This window comes from Apis cerana, linkage group LG6 (assembly GCF_029169275.1).
Source record: "Apis cerana isolate GH-2021 linkage group LG6, AcerK_1.0, whole genome shotgun sequence".
Classification (NCBI taxonomy): Eukaryota; Metazoa; Arthropoda; class Insecta; order Hymenoptera; family Apidae; genus Apis; species Apis cerana.
In genome coordinates, this window is record NC_083857.1 from 9,252,162 (window position 1) to 9,271,619 (window position 19,458).

The 19,458-nt window shown below is 31.8% G+C and overlaps 3 long non-coding RNA genes across 7 annotated transcripts; 1 reads left to right on the forward strand and 2 right to left on the reverse strand.

Annotated features, from left to right (window-relative positions):
• Positions 1-627: 627 nt before the first annotated feature.
• On the reverse strand, positions 628-7,003 carry LOC107993827 (uncharacterized). Of its 2 annotated transcripts, XR_001765203.3 has the most exons (5): positions 6,763-7,003; positions 4,744-5,608; positions 4,134-4,660; positions 3,349-4,052; positions 628-3,178 (listed from the first exon to the last, which is right to left on the reverse strand). It is a non-coding gene; the product is annotated as an uncharacterized LOC107993827 (long non-coding RNA). The 2 variants fall into 2 exon arrangements; XR_001765202.3 differs by lacking the exon at positions 628-3,178 and having other exon boundaries at positions 3,499-4,052; positions 4,134-4,647.
• A 2,345-nt stretch (positions 7,004-9,348) lies between these two features.
• LOC133666257 (uncharacterized) lies at positions 9,349-10,832 on the forward strand. The gene is made up of 2 exons (XR_009830179.1): positions 9,349-9,681; positions 10,220-10,832. It is a non-coding gene; the product is annotated as an uncharacterized LOC133666257 (long non-coding RNA).
• On the reverse strand, positions 9,665-19,299 carry LOC107993828 (uncharacterized). Of its 4 annotated transcripts, XR_009830175.1 has the most exons (11): positions 19,121-19,299; positions 17,774-18,304; positions 17,014-17,226; positions 15,280-16,771; positions 14,614-15,010; positions 13,983-14,336; positions 13,727-13,889; positions 13,203-13,492; positions 13,007-13,104; positions 12,188-12,519; positions 9,665-10,019 (listed from the first exon to the last, which is right to left on the reverse strand). It is a non-coding gene; the product is annotated as an uncharacterized LOC107993828 (long non-coding RNA). The 4 variants fall into 4 exon arrangements; XR_009830174.1 differs by having other exon boundaries at positions 13,007-13,492; positions 15,280-15,493; XR_009830173.1 differs by having other exon boundaries at positions 13,007-13,492.
• Positions 19,300-19,458: the final 159 nt, after the last annotated feature.

Below are 19,458 nucleotides of genomic sequence, written 5' to 3' on the forward strand. Positions count from 1 at the left end.
CTGAACCCGATACGAAGGATTAATCTCTCCTCGTCGTAGTAATCCCTCCTCCTAATATCTCCATTCAAGAAATTTATCTCCTAGAAGCACCATCCATGTGTCAGGAAAACGGGGGGTTTGTGGTGTGCAAAAAAGAAAACGGAGAGCCAAGATTCGAACCAGAGATCGTGGGCATATATTACATCGATACTTTTTTCCTCCTCATCCAAAAGACTTCGTTCACCCTTGTGTACCAAGGTGTGGCCTCCAAGACCCCGTGATGATCATCGTCATCTTGCCTCTGTGGCGAGCCATCAACGCGTGCTAAGCACGAGCTCTTTTTTTCTTTTTTTTCCTTTTTTTTTTTTTTTCTATTTTCCACACTCCTTCTCATCGGCCATCATACACCGTTCTTCTTTCCACGAGGGGATCCCCAACAACAACGAGACCCCGCCTCTTGTTTTATCTAAATTCCCTCCCCTGTTACCCACTCGTGGCTCGCCGATCTTTTCGGTCTATTTGGTAACATTTTTTTTCGAAGGGATGCGATAATTCAGGTAAAGATGGAACAGTGAAAGAGAGTTTATGTAAAGAATTTCCATCACTATCCTCCTTTCCTATCCTCCTTTTCTATCCTAAATATAAAAAAAATAATAAAAATCTTCTAAATTTCCTCTTTCTCCGCGCAAATCTTCCCAATAATCAATAGCAACGTCAAATCTTCAGCAAAATTTCTCAAATTTCGCGTGAATTTCGAGGATTACTGGTTTTCGTCACGGGTCAAACTCGATCTTGGGAGAAAAATGGCCCCCTCCGTACACGCGGTACGCGAAGATAGCCACACCAGGGTGTTCCCCGATATATTTTTATTACCGTGATCGGATCTGGATTGGTTGGACGAACGCACCCTTGCACCCGTCCAACCTCCAACCGGAATCGAATTCGCGCCAACGGTGCAATAAATCCCCAGGAGCGGCTCTATCGTAGATTTATCATAGTCACGCATTCGCGTCTGCTCCACGATAATTGCAGAATCGTTGATGTCCCTGCATCGCACAGATCGTTGGTCGTGGTTGCGTTTGGGGTGGACGGTCACGAGGGTGAGAAAAATAATGATTCCTGGCATTTTTTTTTCAATAGATCGGGGGAGTGAGAGGGCTTCTTGCGGTTCTCGTGTCGAGAGAGGAAAGATTTTTGATTCGGGCGATTTATACGTTCTCTCTTTTGTGACGGCACGTATAACCGCGATGTCGCACCTGTCCGAATGGACCTTGAATGGGCATGGAAACAGAGATGATGTCGTCTACGATAGGCTCGTTTGTTTTTATTCGAAGCACTCGTATTATTGTATTGTAAATATACTATCGTATTATCATTTCGTTGAAATGAAAACAAGATAGAGTGTATTGGATCGAATGTATTGGGTCGATGACAAGGAATAAATTGCAGGTTCGGTAATCTTGAACCTTGCCCAATTTATTGTCGAATTAATCATTAATTTCGAGTAAGATACGTTAAATAAAAAAAGAAATTAATATATTTTATAGGATAAGTAAATTTTCGAATATTGTTTCACTTGATTATTTTAAATGGCTCGAAGAGTATCCAAAATTACGCGAGACGAAATTGCGAGGCAATAAGATTAAATTAAACTTGCGTCACGGATATATATTTTCATCTCTGTCACGTAGTAGCACGATTCATAGCGTTTTCTATTTACTCGCGGATACCTCTGCTTCCATCGAATTAACTCGCTGGACTAATAGTCGTGGAAAATAGACCGTGGACCGTAGATTTTCCCGGATGATGTTCGGTACCCCTCCCAGGTTCACGCTGCAATTGTAATGGCTACACCCTCGGTGCAATCAATCGCCAATGTTTCCTGGGGTTGTGGAAACATCGTCTTTATTTCCAAGTGATTCACGTTGATCGCGGGGAACGAAGCGTGAGATTAAACGTTCGAATGGCCTCGCGTTTGGCTAAATTTTCCTCTGCCTTCGTTAGAAATTGTTTCCCTTTGGATACAATTCGTCCACGGGGATCGATCAATTTGGAGACGTGATTAATTCTGTAACAAAAATAATTTATGTATCTGGATTCTACTTATAGGCTTAAATTTGCAGCAAGAATTTTTTAAAAAATTAAATTTTGAAAGTTAAATTATTATATGTATTGTAAATTATAAATTTCGTGTATGCGGAATAGAAATATTTTAAAATTTGAGAGAAAGCTATATTAATCTTAGAAGATGCATGGATTATTTGTGGAGAGTTTAAAAAAATTTTTTTTTTTTAAACATTTGCTTCTATACATCTCGCCAAACGTTATATAATCATACGCGTATAAAATTGCAAAGGTAAAGAAAGAGCATCCGTTGCGTGATTGACGTTTAACTAAGAGCGTGATATTCCCATAACACGGCCACCTTGCGAAAACTAGTATTCAAGCAGAGAGTATACGATCGAGAGGGCTTCTCGCGGGAATGACGTATCGAATTTTATGCCAACAGAACTTCCGGTGACACTTTTGTGCTCCGACTCTGCCCGGTTATTCGGCCAACCTTGCCGCAAAACGCGGCAAACGGTTCGGCTGTCGAAAAGCTCATGATCCTCCCGCTGCTAGCCCTTTTGTCGTTGACAAAGGAGTTGACAAAACATGACAATCATAACAGCCATAACTTCTCATAACTGACGTGGGTGGAGCGCGTCCCGGCGACGAGCGTCAGGCCGACAAAGCTTGTGCCTTCGCTACCGAGGCTTTCGCGCTAGACAAACATTATTTTGACAAGCCTTTGGAGAGAAACACTCACCCTTCTCGGTTTATCGCGGTATTACGAAAGAATTATACGTTGGCCCTAGAAATTCTTCGAGATCTTCCGTTGGAAATGGAAATGGAAGCTCGAAGAAGGGGAATTTTCGCGTGAGAAATTAACGCGATGAATCATTTGTGGAACAGATGAGAAATATATATATTTTTTTTTTATAGATTCATTTTAAGAGCAATATTCAATACAGTAAACGTATATACTTTCTAATTTATGATGTATAAACTTTTGTAAAAAAGATTAAAAAGAGTTTTCTCACGTATCTGATGTTCCTTTACAAGTAGAGTGTCATCCTCAGTATGCACAGCTATTTTGGATTTCCGTTCTATTTTTCGCCATTTTATTCATCGAAAATCAATATCCCATTTTTTGACGCTGCATCGAATGGTAGAAAAATCAATTTACTTTCATATAATAGATATAATATAATCATATAATATAGTTATAGATATACGAATGATCGAAATTCTATTTAAAAAAAATATATACATATTTCACATGCATCGAATAAATAATTCTAATTTCTTTAAGCCTTCAAACTTAACCTCAAAAATAGATGGACGCGCGCCATCTATGTGAAGCGTCGATCGAAGCTAGGTCCGAGTGAAAGGTCCGAGTGGACATCTTAAAAGGTTTCTTTACGAGGTCGTAACGAGGATCACGATGCCCGTTCACGGGCGTTCGTAATCATAAAGCGCGGCGTTATGTCCTAGGAAAAGCAAAAACCACACATTTCCTCTTCTTCTTCTTCCCTTCCCTCTTAGAATTCATTCTCTTCTTTTCCGTTTCCTCCTCTTTTTGTTCCTACATAAAATATTTTTAATACAATGGATAGGGGGATGGACTCTTCGCGAAATGGAATCTTCCAATGCTCCTTTTGATACGGAAGATCATTACTTCTCGATGCGGTAACGAGATTCGTGCAACGGTTTGATATTTCCGATCGATGACATAACATCGAGGATATATCTACGCTACTGCTGTTTTATTGCTGTTGAAACGATCGAAAGGGTGTACGAAGTGAATACTTCCATTTTTTTTCTTCTTCTCCGAGACCAGTCAAAGTTTTCGTTCTCTTTCTTTATGTGGCGATGATGATTGGGCCTTCAGGGACATAACAAATGACTCTTCTTCTCTGTTTTATAGATGTCGAATTGTTATTGCTCATGAACATGTACACACGTACTTTTCCTTGAATTCACTTATCTTTTTTCTCTTTATTGTATCTCGATGCTTTGTTTTTTTTTTCCTAGCGTGATTAAAATAGAATAAAGTTCTTAATATATCTTATATATAAATGCATATTTGCTGATCTCTTTCTTAAACTAACCTTAAAATCCGTCAAGAAATTTCATTCTTCAACATTCACATCGATCAAACGGAACGTTTAACATCGGCCTCATCCCAATTCTTAGGCCCTGTATAAAATTATACAGAGAGCGAAGTTACACCAACTTCTATCTCTTCGTCCTTTGTCCCATCAATCTTTCAAGCACCTTCCATTATGATTCGTTTTCTTAATAACGAGTTTCGCTTCGCATTTTTTCCCCTTCCCTCCTTCCTTCTCCCTCTCCTCTGCCACCTTTAGCCCGCCAAGAAGTCGTTTTATCAAAGGATAATGCGATCTGTCCTACACTTTTCGTCGCTTCTTTTTCCTTTCGCATGGAAACTACGTTTTCCAAGGTTCCATACCTAAGCCGGTCACGTTAAAAGTTAACCGTTTTACCAGTCCGTAAGAGGGCCATTTACGGTCTGAATTATATATTTTCGAACGACTCTTCGTCCCTTTGACGAGTCCACCGTATTTGCATGTTTCTCGTTCGAGGTGTGCGAGCGAAGGGATCCTACAAACCAAAACTGAAAAACGTTAAAATGCGGTTTATGACTTTATGCTTTTTGTATTTTAGCGATATTTGGAACAATGAGTTCCCAATACTGACCTAACTGTCTTTTCGGTACTTGTACTTTCACCCCCGTATTCAATGCTCTGTTCTTTACCGGTGGATTGACCGGTTTCAAAAATTCGGTGCACACATAAAATATCTTCTGAAGAAAGAAATTTCTTTTCCTTTATTTGTTTAAAAATTAGGAAGGACTCGAAACAGAATGGAAAGAGAGAGTCTCCAATATTATATGGTGAAACTTGGAATTGTTCCAATTTTTAAGAAATTTTTAAATATTTTATTTCTTTTGTTTCTTTTTTCTTTATTACGATTTATTTATTTCTTTGGAAATATCAAATTTGATATCGTGACAAAAATTTATGTAGCAATGATCTCTAGCTCTTAAATTTATCACGCTATAATTTCTCTAGATTTCTTATTTAATATTTTATTACGCTATCTTCTTTAAATCTTTACAAGATTTAAGATTTACAAAACATTACAAGAATTGTTTCCACAACATTGAGAGTATTGTAACGATACTGATCGATTCTCGATACAAATTCCATCTTCATTCCGAGTGTCGAAATATGCAAACAAGCATCGCATCGATGGGTGGTATTCCATGCTCGTATTCTGTTTTTCGATTTCCACGACAGAAGCAACAAATCACTGGAGTAATTCCCATAGAGATGGTCAGAGGTATGCAGAGGAAAAAGAAACGGGACTGCTCCAGATTTTCACGGGTGTTATGGAAAGCAGAAAAAGGTCCGCGATGTATCAACTGGTGTCTAGAAAATTGTCGCATGGTTTAACATTTTTCTGGAGTATGAAGGTCGACTTTAAAAATTGTTGCTTCCATTCTAGAGAAAATCTTTTTGTTCTTTCGTAGAAGTTGACGCGATACCGATCTCCGGTTGAACTGAAAAACCAGAAATTAAATTGTAATATATGTAATAAATTGAATTTTTGATAACAATAATTAAATTATTTTGAAAAATGTATATTTTATAGATTCTTTCTCAGTGACAAGTGATAATTTTTTTAAAAAATTTAATAGTTGAATAAAATTACTTTCATAATTATTTCAATAATTTATTGTTCAAAACATAATAATAATTACAAATAATTGTAATGTCAAATAATTGAGGTTATATGAAAAGCGAATTAACTATAATGGCTATGAATAAATTATTTAAGTTATTTTATATTTATAATAGATTATTTCATGTAACTTTATTCGAGATTTAGTTACTTTTTCAACGGATTAATGTCTTTGTTCTTTTTTCATTCTTTTATTCTTAATTTTTTAGACAAAACATCGATTTATTGATTGGTTATATTTCGATTTAAAGTATAAATTTCTATAAACTATCGAATTGCACATTTTTTTGCACGAAAACGAAAATTTCTCGTTAGACAATTTGAAACGCAAAAAATGCTCACTATTTTATTTTATTAACTTGATTCTGAGAAGCCTAGAATATCTGTGCAATCATGCGTTTCAAGCATGATATAACAAATTTATAAATCTAATCTTGTATTAATTTACAACAAAAAAAAAAATTACCTCATATTTCGTTTCAAAATCGTTGATTTAGTGATTGATTATATTTCGATTTTACAAATTTTTATGAATTATCAAATTGCACATCTTTTTGCCATGAGAACGAAAATTTCTCGGATATAATTGTTAGACGATTTGAAACACAAAAAATACTCGTTATTTTATTTTATTATCTTTGAATTTGATCTTGAGAACTATTGAATAATACAATTTATGCAATCATATATGCACAATTCACACAGAAAATTGATTTATTTAACTTCGCATTAATTTACAACAAAGAAAAATAACCTCGTGCCTACTTCGTTTCAAAGTACACTGCGCACATCTAAAGCGCATCTAATAGAGACGCAAATGTTACTTCGTCTTCTTTTCACGAACGAGCATAGTGTCGTATATCTATTCACGAAAGATTCGGTATCTACGTACGGAAGATCAGATCTCGAAATCAGTTGTGAGACTAAAAATACGTGGAACGAGTTCATCCAAAGTATATACATTTCGGATACCTCGCGAGTTTTCTCGATGATCCTATACAAGCAACGCGTGTTCCTGGAGGTGGTGGAATATCTTCGTAAGCCGTAAACCAAATAGGACTAGCCGGTAAACCACTCGGGGTCGCGTTATCTGTTTGCAAGCGGACCCACGAGCATAAAGCGTGGCCCGAGCTGGTGCGTGCGTCTTTTCGAAACGATAATATTGCGACAACGGTGCACAATATTTGCACCCTTCGTCACCTCGCCTTCTCTTCGTCCCTTTTTCGTAAGAGAAATCATGAAGCACACGTCTATCTAGACCAGAAACATTGACAGGAATTACGCGTGTACATGTGAAAATCCCTTAATCTTTGAAGAGTTTTTGGTTGAAAATAAGATTAAGATGGGTATTAAGATGGGTGAAATTTGAATCGTGAATAGAAATGGATTGAAAATGATGAGTGTTGCACTGTTAAAGGAAGTTATATTGAAAATGTTAAAGACAGATCAATGTGCTGATTGTCAAAAGGTTTTTTTGCTAAGTCGTTAGGTCAGCTTAGTACTGGACAGGTACTTAAAGGCTAGTTCTAATGTCCATTGGTCATAATTTATTATTTATAGGCACATAAAATGAAACATCTTTGGAATCGACTATTAAGGTATAGTCAAATTACTTGGAAGGTAAAAGGTTAACAACTGAGAAACTAGAATTTTTTTTATTAATAATTAAGTTTTTCCATTAACAATTTGAAAATGCTCGAAAATATTGTATTTTAAGTCTGTTTTTAAAACCAGTCGTTTTAAATTTCGTATCGATTGGTCGATCTTTTCAAAGTATAGTTTAAGATTCCATAATAATACGAATATTATATTTATATTACATATTACATATTTATATTATATTACATCTAATTCCAAATTTGTACTATACAAAAAAATATTGCAGTCTGATATATTTGTTAAGAAAAAAAAGATTTACAAAAAATTGATGGAAATTTAAGTACGAAAAATGATAGAATCGTGTAGTTAACGAACTTTATTTGTTAATCCTATTTTTTTTTTAAAGCTGATACTATATTAGTACAGTACAAAAATGACAATGGCAAAAACATTTTTCCATGGTGGCCAATAAAAAAATCATAAATCTGTTGGAATTCTGCGTTTGATTTTTATGACAAATTTCTTCAAAATCCTTGTCGAAAATTAAAAATGAAACGGTTTTTGCTGCAATTCGGTTTAATGCTATTAGAAAGAATAGATTCAAAGATAGGTAAATTTTTTTTTTATTAAATGATTATAAAAATGGGAAAAAATTTATGAGCAATATTTTCATATTATTTATTTTCTGTAACATGTTACAGAATAGAATGAAATGTTATAGAATAATTTTATGTATAAAGATAAATTGGAAAAAAAAATATTTTTTTCATTTCAGATTCTGTTTTCGAGAAAATTGAATTAGAAAATTTGTCGAATACGTTATTACGTAATATAAAATTGAATTATTACGTTAAAAAAATTGAAAATACGTAGAATAATGTTTTTTGTTTACAACACAAGAAAATTAAATTTAAAAATTTGTTGAGTGTATACTAACTATTGTCAATTTCGATTTATTATTTATATGTGGAACAATTTTTTAGAACTAATAATTTTTTTTTAGAAAGTATCCAATAGAAAATTGTTCATTTTTATACATTTAATAAATTTTCAAATTCAATTTTTTCGAAAGATTTCAAATAAAAAAATATTGTCTTTTTACTTTTTTTTTTTACGTAATTTCATTCTATTCCACGTATTATTATATATATTATTATATTATTATATTTTCTATGACGATTTAAAATTTACGTTCTCATCTTCACATTGGTATTTTATTTCTTTTTTCTTTCAATCTTGTAAATAATCTTGCTTTTTTTCGTTTATTTTTTTTTTCATTCTGTAAAATCGATTCGTGTTCTTAATCTTTTATAAAAAAATTTTAAAATTCAATCCTTGAATGACCTGCTTTTTAATATAATTTTCTTTATTAATTACGAATTACCTAATTACACTATATAATTACAAGTAAAAATAACCACAGGAATACTTGTTTTTTTCATTGGTCAAATAATGCAATACACTAAACAATTAAAATTCGATGAATTTAAGAGGAATATAACAATGAAAAAAATTATCGTCACAATTAATCTAGAAAATAAAATTCAATTCAGGTTATTAAAAAATAATGAAACTTATCTAAGCTAAAATATCATATATTAAATAGAAAGTAAATGATAATCAATGCAATCCATTATTTTGACTTCTGCATGTATTGTCAAATTAATTTGAAATTTCTGAACACGAATTTGCATTGTAGTTAATTTTTCTTGAATTATCGATCAAAAAGTAGTCAACTCAGGTCATTTTCGACTCGTACTTAAGTTATAAATGTTAAATGTTATTTATATCGACTTGAGGAACAATTATATATATTTGGCATAATATATTAGTGTGATCCTTGAATACAATTTCAATGAGATATTGATATATTACAAGTAATTTCTTTATTGTTAAAATCGAAAATTCATTGTTTGGAAAATTCACATATCAAGATTAAAAATTTTATAATGTTAAATACTTATTTATTATTATATCGGTTACAAAATACCGATAGTCACTCGAGCTATGATAATCAGTTAGCGATCTCCCTATTGGATAAGCAAAAATGAACAGATTTACCTACACGAAGTTGAAACGGTTTGGTAATCCTTTAACATTCCCCGAGTCATGTTCCGGTTTTGTTCGCCGTCTTTGGGGACATGACGCAGTCCCGTGGGAGAGGCTTAAAGAGTTGCAAAGCTCCATTCCTCTCGACACACGGAAAACCATTTCTGAGATCGGATTCTTTCCCTGAAAGATGGTACAAAAATTCGCTGGAATCGAAATTCGTGGATTCACGTAGGAATGCTTGTAAGTATGTCCTCAAGATTTATTCAAGATATTCTGTTTACGGAAAAATCTTGTGCAAATTTAAAAATACAATTCGTATGTAATATAATAAAAATATATTTTCGAACGAAATATTTGTGATACAATTATTAGAAAATGGAGAAGATTTTATTACAGTTTTCCAATTTTATTCTATCCAATCTCAACTATCCAAGTTTCATTTTATTCTTCAACATAATTTTGTATTTTCTTATATATCAAAATTATTTTGTTCTGTATCATTTTCATTTTTCATTTTTAATTTTACATATTTCTCAATATTTTCCACTTTTTCGTTATATGCATTTAATTTCTCATAGCTGTAAAATTAAATAAAATATTAATACATAATAATCAATGATAAAAAGATATACAAAATACACAGCAAAAAATGTTAAATATAAAATTCATATGGAAATTGATATTTTCCCCTTTTTCTTCGCCTTTTTCCTTTCATATTTTCAAATTTGATAAAAATAATTATATTATAATAAAATTATAAAACTATTATAATTTATAGGACTTAAAGAGGATTTAACAGAACTAGATATAAGAATAATCTATTCACGAAAATCTGAATAGTGGAATACATTTCAAACCGTTAAAGATGTGCAAAAACAAATAACATAGAAGATATGAATTGGGATACCTAAATAATCTTTAATCTTATTAAATCCGTCTTCATTTTCAAAATAATAGAAACCTTTTGAATAGAATGTTTGTTTGTCTACCTAATTATGTTTTCAAATTTTACAATTGTGATATTGGCTGGTAATGAATAATGACAGGTAAAATAGCAATAATAAATGACAAAGGACAACAACAATTTTTACATCAACATTGTCCTCATTATGTGATATAATCACTTTGCCTACCTATGGAATTCTACTAAGATTGTATATACCTGGACGTGTAAACGTTATCTGCTCAAAGTATCTACTCATGTAGACGAAAAAAGGGGAAAAAGAATGGCAATGGACTAGAATTATAAAAGAATTAGCAGCAAGTTTTTGGATAGAAAAGAAAGTATTCTTATATTTAGTTATGAGATGAAAATATTTCTAGTTTGGCACTTGCATTAATGGAGATATTTTATTATGTTATAAATAAAGTATGTTGAATTTTTTTTTAAATTTTGTTACTTATTTAATATTAAAAATAATAAATATTTTGGAATCAGTAAGCTTGGATATATAAAGTTTATTCGAAAAGAATTAACAGAAATAACTTTTGACTCTTTTCTTTAATTTCTTTAACTTCAGATTATGGAACTTCAGATAACTTCAGATATTACTATATATTATACAGAAATTATATAAAAATTTTTAATAATTTTAAAAATCTTAAGACGTTTTATAATCTTAAACATTTCATAACAAGATACAAAAGAAAAAAGTCTTGAAGTACTCAAGTTTTATATTTCAGAATTAGTCGAAATGAGGCAATAAATTTGAAAATCTTGTCAAATTGAACCAGTATAATGCTTTTATGTTGATAAATATCTTTTTAAACGGATCCAGCATACCCGTTAACATTTATGAATTGTTTATGAATTTTAATGTTTTCTTATAATCAAAATCTTTTTTATATTTTTACAAATTCATTATGAATAGATAAAAAAAAATTTCTCTAACGTTGATCATAATAATAGATCCATTTTGAAATAGCTTTGAATTTAGTTTTTGAACGAAGAGCAGATTTAAAAAAAAAAAAAAAAAAATAGCGTATTATTATGCCCACAAACGATTATTCGGACGAGAAATTTGATATTTGGACTTCTTATAGATGGGTCGACCAGTTTCCCAGTATTTACGCAATCGTTGCCCGGTTTTTACCTCGTCGAAAGGCGAGGGAAAGGCCGGAAAAGCTCGTTTCATTCCGTCACCAAGAAATGGTCAAGTAGGATGTGGGTTGAGTAATATTATATTTGTTAATTGTGAAATACAATCCTGCGGTCCAGCTGAATTCTACCTGTGTGACGTGGGAAGTCTGTTTTCGATTTTTCAGATGTAATCTCGATGCGGATTTCGATCATTGATATTTCTGATCGTATCATGTCTTGGATACTTCTACATAACATGATACATATATTTTTTTATATATTATTTTCTATGCATTTTCTACGTTATAGTTATAGTATAATTAATTAAATTATGAGAATATTAGATTCTTATAATTAATTTACGAATCAGAAGAAATTTCCGAATCTTTTGTTTTAAATTTATCCAAAAGAAAATCCTTAAACAATTCTTAATTTCACAAAAATATTTGATGGAAAAATCGAAAACGTGAAAAAGCTCGAACCAGGTGAATACACGCATATGTTGCTCAAGTTCGACATTGGTCCATAACCGGATATGAGTGGACAGTGCACGCAATAGTTTCCCTTGAAAATAACATGTTCAGGGTGCATCGCTCACCGACTCATCGATGTTTTGCAACCCGAAGCGTGGGAACATCGATCGCCACGGTTCACCCCCATTTTTACCTGTTCCAGGGATTTGCCAGAAGATGAAATACTATCTAGACACCGAGGGATGAAATTAGGCAGCTTAGCATTCAGAATGGACAGGGGCCTTTCAGCCGGTTTCCAATCATTTTCAAAACGTAATTCTTTCCTCCACCGGACCGGCGATCGTTTCCTCCTAACATTTTCGTAAAGGGTATTTCGAATGGATCGCATTATTACCAAGCTCCTCGATACACAAAACGTTGTCCTGTAATAGGATTTTCATCGATCTTGAAGGGGGAACGGATCTCGAAAGACATCGACGGAGATCCGCGATTAATCTGTGAAGTCACTCGTCTGTTCAGGAGTAGCTGGAAAATGGAGAGAACTTGTTATTAAAGATATTATATAGAGGATTCGTGGAATTTTTTTTTTCGGACAATTGAAATCGATATTGATCATTATTTCATCCGACTAGCTTTGCATGGAATTAATGTGATAGAACCAATTTACAATAAAAGTTAGAAAATATAAAAATTATTTATATTTTTTGGAAGGCAATTGATTCTTGGATAAAGTTTTTATAATTAGTATAATAATCTGTTAGAAAAATATAGACATTAGAGAATGGAATAATATTTCTAAAGATGTCACTTTAAGATATAAATCAGATGATAAAATGTAAATTAAAAAATTTATAAACCAAAATTTCCAATATAAATACATAATATAATTTACTTATTCATTATTGAATTCCAAATAATAGGACTGTCACTACAGACATCACATAAGATCTATCCATCACAATCTCCATTCCATGGGGGTGAAGGGTAATAAAAGATTGGCGTAACCCTTTACCATTCTCAGGTAAACGACGTAGAGAGATGCGTGGCCTCTTATGTAAACGTCCATTCAAATATCGATTCCGATCGTGTTACCTGGATCGACCTGGGAAACTGTGAAATGTCCATTGAGGGATGCAATTTTGAGGGGGAAAGGGATGGACCACGGTGTGTGCATACGCGTAAACCGTGGGATCGATCCTTGAACTCACTCCTTTCGGAATGTACGTTGATCGTTGCGCCAAGAATTTCCATCGTCGATATTTGAATAGATGAAAATCCAACCGTGGGAGTGTATAAATGATCGGGAATTTCGTAACATAGCCGAAAACTGAATCTTCTGGTATTGCAGATCACCTGCGTAGCGAACCAGGTATACATAAGTGCAGGATGACACGGTGGATGTGTCAACCAGACTGTGGGAATCGTATTCCCTTTTTCTGGACCATTATGACCATGATTATGTATATCATTGTATGTGGAAGAGTCTGAATTGATCCAACTGAAAGTGAAATAACTTTTTCTTTTTATTTTCTTTTGAAAGTCGGTGAAAAAGGAAAAGATGGGATGAAAGAAAGTTTTATGATATGTATAAGTGTATAGAATGTTGATGGATTTTAAGTATTGATTTCTATTATTTTACAAAATTTGGATGATTGCAGAAATATGTAAAAAATATTTGGATTTTTTTTTTTAATAATACACATATTTTTCTTGATATTATTCTAAAACTTACCATTAATGAATTTTGAGTTTGTAATTGGAATAATTGTATGAAAAGAGTTAATCTACATATTATAAACTGTTTAAAATTTAATCTAAATTAACAATAATCATTTTTTTGTTCCACTATCAATCCAATGAAATTTCAATTTCGATTTTTACATCGGTTTTTAACACTGAAATATCATTCATATCAAAAAGATTGATAAGAATTAAAAAAAAAAACTATATTAAATGCGCATTTCTTGTATTAATTTCGAAATTTTCACCTGGCTATTTATTTTCTTTTCATATTCTCGGTTTCCGTAGTGATGTTTTTTCATCTGTATAATGTTATTCGATACTATTTATATTTGGCCACTTAAGACAGAGATAGTAAATGATCTTCGGCAACAATGCTCGAATTAAAATCGAAGGATGTTCCTGATTATAAAAATAGTATCTACATTCGATAGTCGGACACTGCAAAGTTTCACACGAGGTGTCATGTGGTACAGTATCTGCTTTTACCCTCTCAATGTCCATCCGGTCACTTGTTCTTGTGTCTAAATTCGTATTTTCTCAGGAAAGAAACATATCCAATATTCCTTTGAGATTAGATCTATTTTCTTTCCTTTAAAGAACTGTAAAAAAAGAGAAAATAAAAGAAGTTTTAGAATCTTATTGAAGAATTAAATTTTAATAATTTCATTTGAAATGAAAAGTTTATTTTTACCAAGTTCACTATCTAATTAGATACATAAAAATTAAAGAATATGTACTTTTATTTATAAAAATGAAAATATACATAATCACTTTATGAAATGTACAAGAGAATAAAAAAATGCTTGGAAATTTTCAATATGGGTCAACATCTGATTTTAAGTATAGAGAATAAGTATCGCTTAAGTAAGAAATTACCAATAAACGAGCAATCTTTGTCTCCTTTTTATATTATCTCATTATCGACGCGTGAGATGGTAGTTGAAGGATTTTTACAACCTCGGATAGGATAGAGGGATCGTAAGATTTTACGAAGAGGTTTCATCCTCTCTCATGAGAGGGATGGTTTAACATGTAGCCTGTCACGGAAGGAACAAACCACATTTCGCCCTAAGTAAACAGTCATAGAGGGTTCGCATTATGCAACCTGATGTGACCGGACTATGGATATTTCCTTTCACTTCTCGAGTACCAATATATTCTTTTTTTTCTTTCTTTCTTTTTCCCTCTCTTCTTTTCTTTACACGAAAATTGCGGATATTCATTGGTTACGTCCGGATATGTTTTCCAAGCTTCGTCCCTTCCTTCTGTAACACTATACGAAAGGAAAAGCAAACAAGAGATTATTGGAAAAATCGGGTGAATTCGCGACAATTTTTATTAATATTAATAAAACCTTCAAAGCTTTCAGGTTCATTATTTTATTGAAAATTTTATATCTTATTAGGAATTTAAATGTAATCATTTAAATAACTAACTTTTTTAATAAAATTCAAAAGATATAAATCTAAATAATTACTTTGATTAAAATTTTGAATCTTGACCAAACATAAAAATCAAATATCACACCAACAAAACACGTACATCATCATTAGCTTAGGGACGTTGACCGGAACTGTTTCGTTTTACGTTTCGTGCACGAGGGCGTTTATTTCCGCAAATGGACGATTCATCCTCTTCCGTCGACAATACCATATGCATTAGAAAGTAGGAATAATATTGTTCGTCCTTCGTTAATATTAATACTCTATGATCGCTATTTAAACTCTCACGCCCTCAAAAATGATCAATGGTAGACCTGAAATCAAGCGAGGTAAATAATTAAAGATATAATGATGTACCTGATGTTATATACTGTGAAGAGGAAATCGTTAATAAGTGTGCTTTCCAATGATTGAAATTAATGTAATTTACGAAAGGAAAAAAAAAGGGTTCCTTTTGATGGATGGTTCTCGACCAGTCGTCATCATTAATTCAATCCTTTCTCGACATATTCGATTGGAAAAGGTCAGACGATTAATACGATACGTCCTAATTAAAATGTAGAGATATATTATGACGAGATGGATAGACTGGTTAACATAGTATAATACAACATAGTATAATTTAATGACTGGTAACGGAACAACAGTCTCATGGATATTATCTATCGTTAAACACATCAAGTAGATTGATTCTTTTCTATTGTCTTTTCATAGTATATTATGATATTTGTTTCTTCATTATGATGAATTATTATCTTGAATAATTGAGTATATATATATATTCCTTTTGAAGCATAAATTTATTAGAATCATAAACGATAGTTATTTTTCATTATCAAAAATGAATGTATTAATTTTCCTAACTTTCCTAACGAAGTTAGGCATTATATACATTTTTATATAATTATCAACTCTGAATCAAAATTTTTTTCAATTCTTGCAAATTGAAGATCTTCCATCCACATTCTAAAAATTCTTCAAAGAAGGGTTCTTGAAATTTCTCATGTGTTACTCAACAACAAGTAACTCGTTATCGAAACAGCACATCCACATTCGAAGAGTTCGCGTACTCCTTTCTTGTAACAAACATTCCCGAAGGAATGTTCTGTTTCTACGATTACCCTTCTAGTTTATGAGCAAGTTACGCTCGAAAATGGTCCGCGTGGCTTTTTCCCCTCCTCTTTTTTGAATGCCTCAAGAGAAGTTGGCGATAGTCGGACGAGTGTGGATAAGGTTTATCGTGGTGTACGGCCGTGTACGGTTGGAAACACGACGGTTACTCGCGCGCGAGTAACGCGCTGTTACTCACTCCCCTCGTAAAGTATACAGATAACGGGTAACTTTAGTCGCGGCTACAGAGGTGATTTAAATGGCCACTTTGCCTAATTGCGTTATGTTTACGAGCCACGGAAATCGTAGGCCGGCCTGATACCAGTGTCGCGGAAGCAAGAAAACGCAATGCATGCACCTCTTGGAGACATTTTATAATGCCGCACTGCTGATGGCCGCAGATTTTGGTATTTTTTTTCCTTTCGAAGAGGAAGTCTTGCTGTGATGTGTTTTTTTAAGATAATGTTGCGCTGACGTTTTATCTGTGAAGAAGTTTTGTTGTATTTTTTAAAAGAATATATAGGATTTGATGATAGGCTTATGCTACACTGTTGATGATTGCAAATTTTTATATTTTTTTTTACTTTTGAAGAGAAAGTATTATCGTAATTTTTCAAGCTAAAATTATACCATTTTTGTTTATATTTTTTTAAATTATAAACAATTTTCAATAAGTATTTTAATAATTATCTTATTTTCATTTAAATATTGAAAAATAATTAACCTGATTGATTTCTTTTTTTCCATTTTTGTATTTACGTTGTTATTCGCTCGAGGCTGATTTAAACGAACACTGATGGCATGTGTTCATGGTAATACATTTTAATTATCATTTCTATCCTTGTTTCAATCTCGTTGAAGAGATATATCGAAAGGCGTGTAAGCAAAAGAGGCAGGTGCCGCTTCTTGAATTTTAAGATGGTCTATTGGCTTCAACCTGTTATTTTAAAAAAGATAATAGATATTAATTCGATTTAGTTTTCAAGTATTTAATTCTTTAATGAATCAATATATTGTAGTGAATGAATCATTTCATTGTGTATTGTAATTTTATTATATTTCACCATAAGTGACAAAATTATTAAATATAGTAATCATTATAACCATATTTTCTCTATATTTGAATTCTTATTCAAAAATCAATCTTTCTTTTTTTTTCTTATTAGCATTAAATAATATGTAACATATAAACTTCAAATTTATTAAAATATTATTACATAAATTATATATATATTATATATTATATAAATTTTTAAAAAAACTTTTACAATACAAACAATTTAGATAAAAATTTATATAAAATTAAAAATTTTATATAAATATGCAACGATCATTCAAAATGGCGTATCGAAATGATAAGATTTGAGAATAAGAAATTGAAAGATCAATAAAGAGATGGAAAGAAAAGAGAATGAAAAAAGCGAAAAAGAAAAGATAATTATAAAGGTTCAGAGGGCTGTAAGGGCAGCTGTGCTTACTCTCACCTGGCTTTCTTTCTGCACCATCGGCGACATCGTAGTCCAGAAGATATGGTGAAGAACCAATAACTCGAAGCTTGTTCCAAGAGATATCCGAAGAACATACAAATACTTAACGATGAGATAATTTTCTCAGGTTATTGTTTGTGTTTTTTTATCATAGCTATAGTTTGTTCATGTATATCTTTGATAAAGGAGACATTCACTCTAGACACTTTTTTGTAAGACACTTTTTTTTAGACAATATAATTATTTTTTTCTATTAGATATTTTTTTTTCGTTGAATTTATAACTGCATAAACGAAATTCTTTATAAAAAGTCTATCATTTCAAATTATATAAAGATCAGGAAATTCTTTTTTTCTAGTTATTTATAGTTTTCTGTGTGGCGTCTACCGAATGTCGACGTGGTCATATAAATCATTGGTTTTTCAAAATTTATCGGTATATACGACAGACGGCGCTGATGCACATCTATCGCCTAATTAATCGGATTATCCGAATGACATGCGCCGGCATTTTAGTAGAGTTGCACATCTGCGAAACAGAAACAATAGATAGATCGATGCAGCTGTTTCAAAAAAAAAAAAAAAAAAGATAAGAACTACGATTTGAAGAAGAAAAAACGATGTATTTATTATTCGATGAAATTACTTTATTATCTTTGCTCTTCTCGAGTGCCAATCAATGTCTAATTTAATTCTTTAACCTCGAATGTGGAAACTGTATTTCACACTATTTTATTAATTTTCACAGACGATGCAATCTTGTATTGAATTTTTTTCTATTTAAATATTAAATGCATCCAAATTTTACAATAATTCGCTTATTTGTTATTGAATTTTTTTTTATTCATCAGAAATGCACTAAATAATATATTTTTTTTTATGTATATTACATTTCATAATAAAAAAGTATAACTCAAAACTATCAAAAATGGAGTTGCATTTCTTTTGTAAAATTTTCAATTTCATTCGCGATTTTATGAGAAAAATTGCTTGTTAATATAATTTACGTATTACATCTAACATAACCTAATATCTTATTATACTATCTATCATTTAATGTTACAATCAAATCTGTTAACATTATAATCAAAATGATAAATTTCATATTTTTTATTTTATAATTATCGAAAATATGAAAATGGTTTTGTCAAAATTAATATTGTATTTTATAGAGAAGTATAATTACCTACTTATTTTTATGACATCAATTTAATCAATCATTTATATGTAAAATAGATATTTATTATAATTCTAATCTTAAAGATTATATAAGATATTAGAAATTAGAGATAAAAATAAAAGAAAAATATATATATATGTATAAATATTCATATTAAAATCTAACCTGTGGCATCATGTCTCAATAAATCGTATAATCATAGGACAAGTAGTCTATAGTATACTATACGCTTCTTTCAATGACTTAATACAATATACGAGTTATTTAATCGAACGGATCTTCTCTATCCATCCTTTAGGTTGTCGGATTACATTTCTTGTAAGGTAGCGATCGTTATCACGGCTTGATACCTCTCTCATGGCAAATTACACGGTTAAACACGGGTTGGCGACGAGAGGGGTAGCAATCGGCGCGCCTTTAAAGATTCCAATCTCATCGGCTGTAACGAGTTGTGACACGCTCCGTTGCCCTCTTCACACTCTCGCCAATCCTTTTGCTCGCGA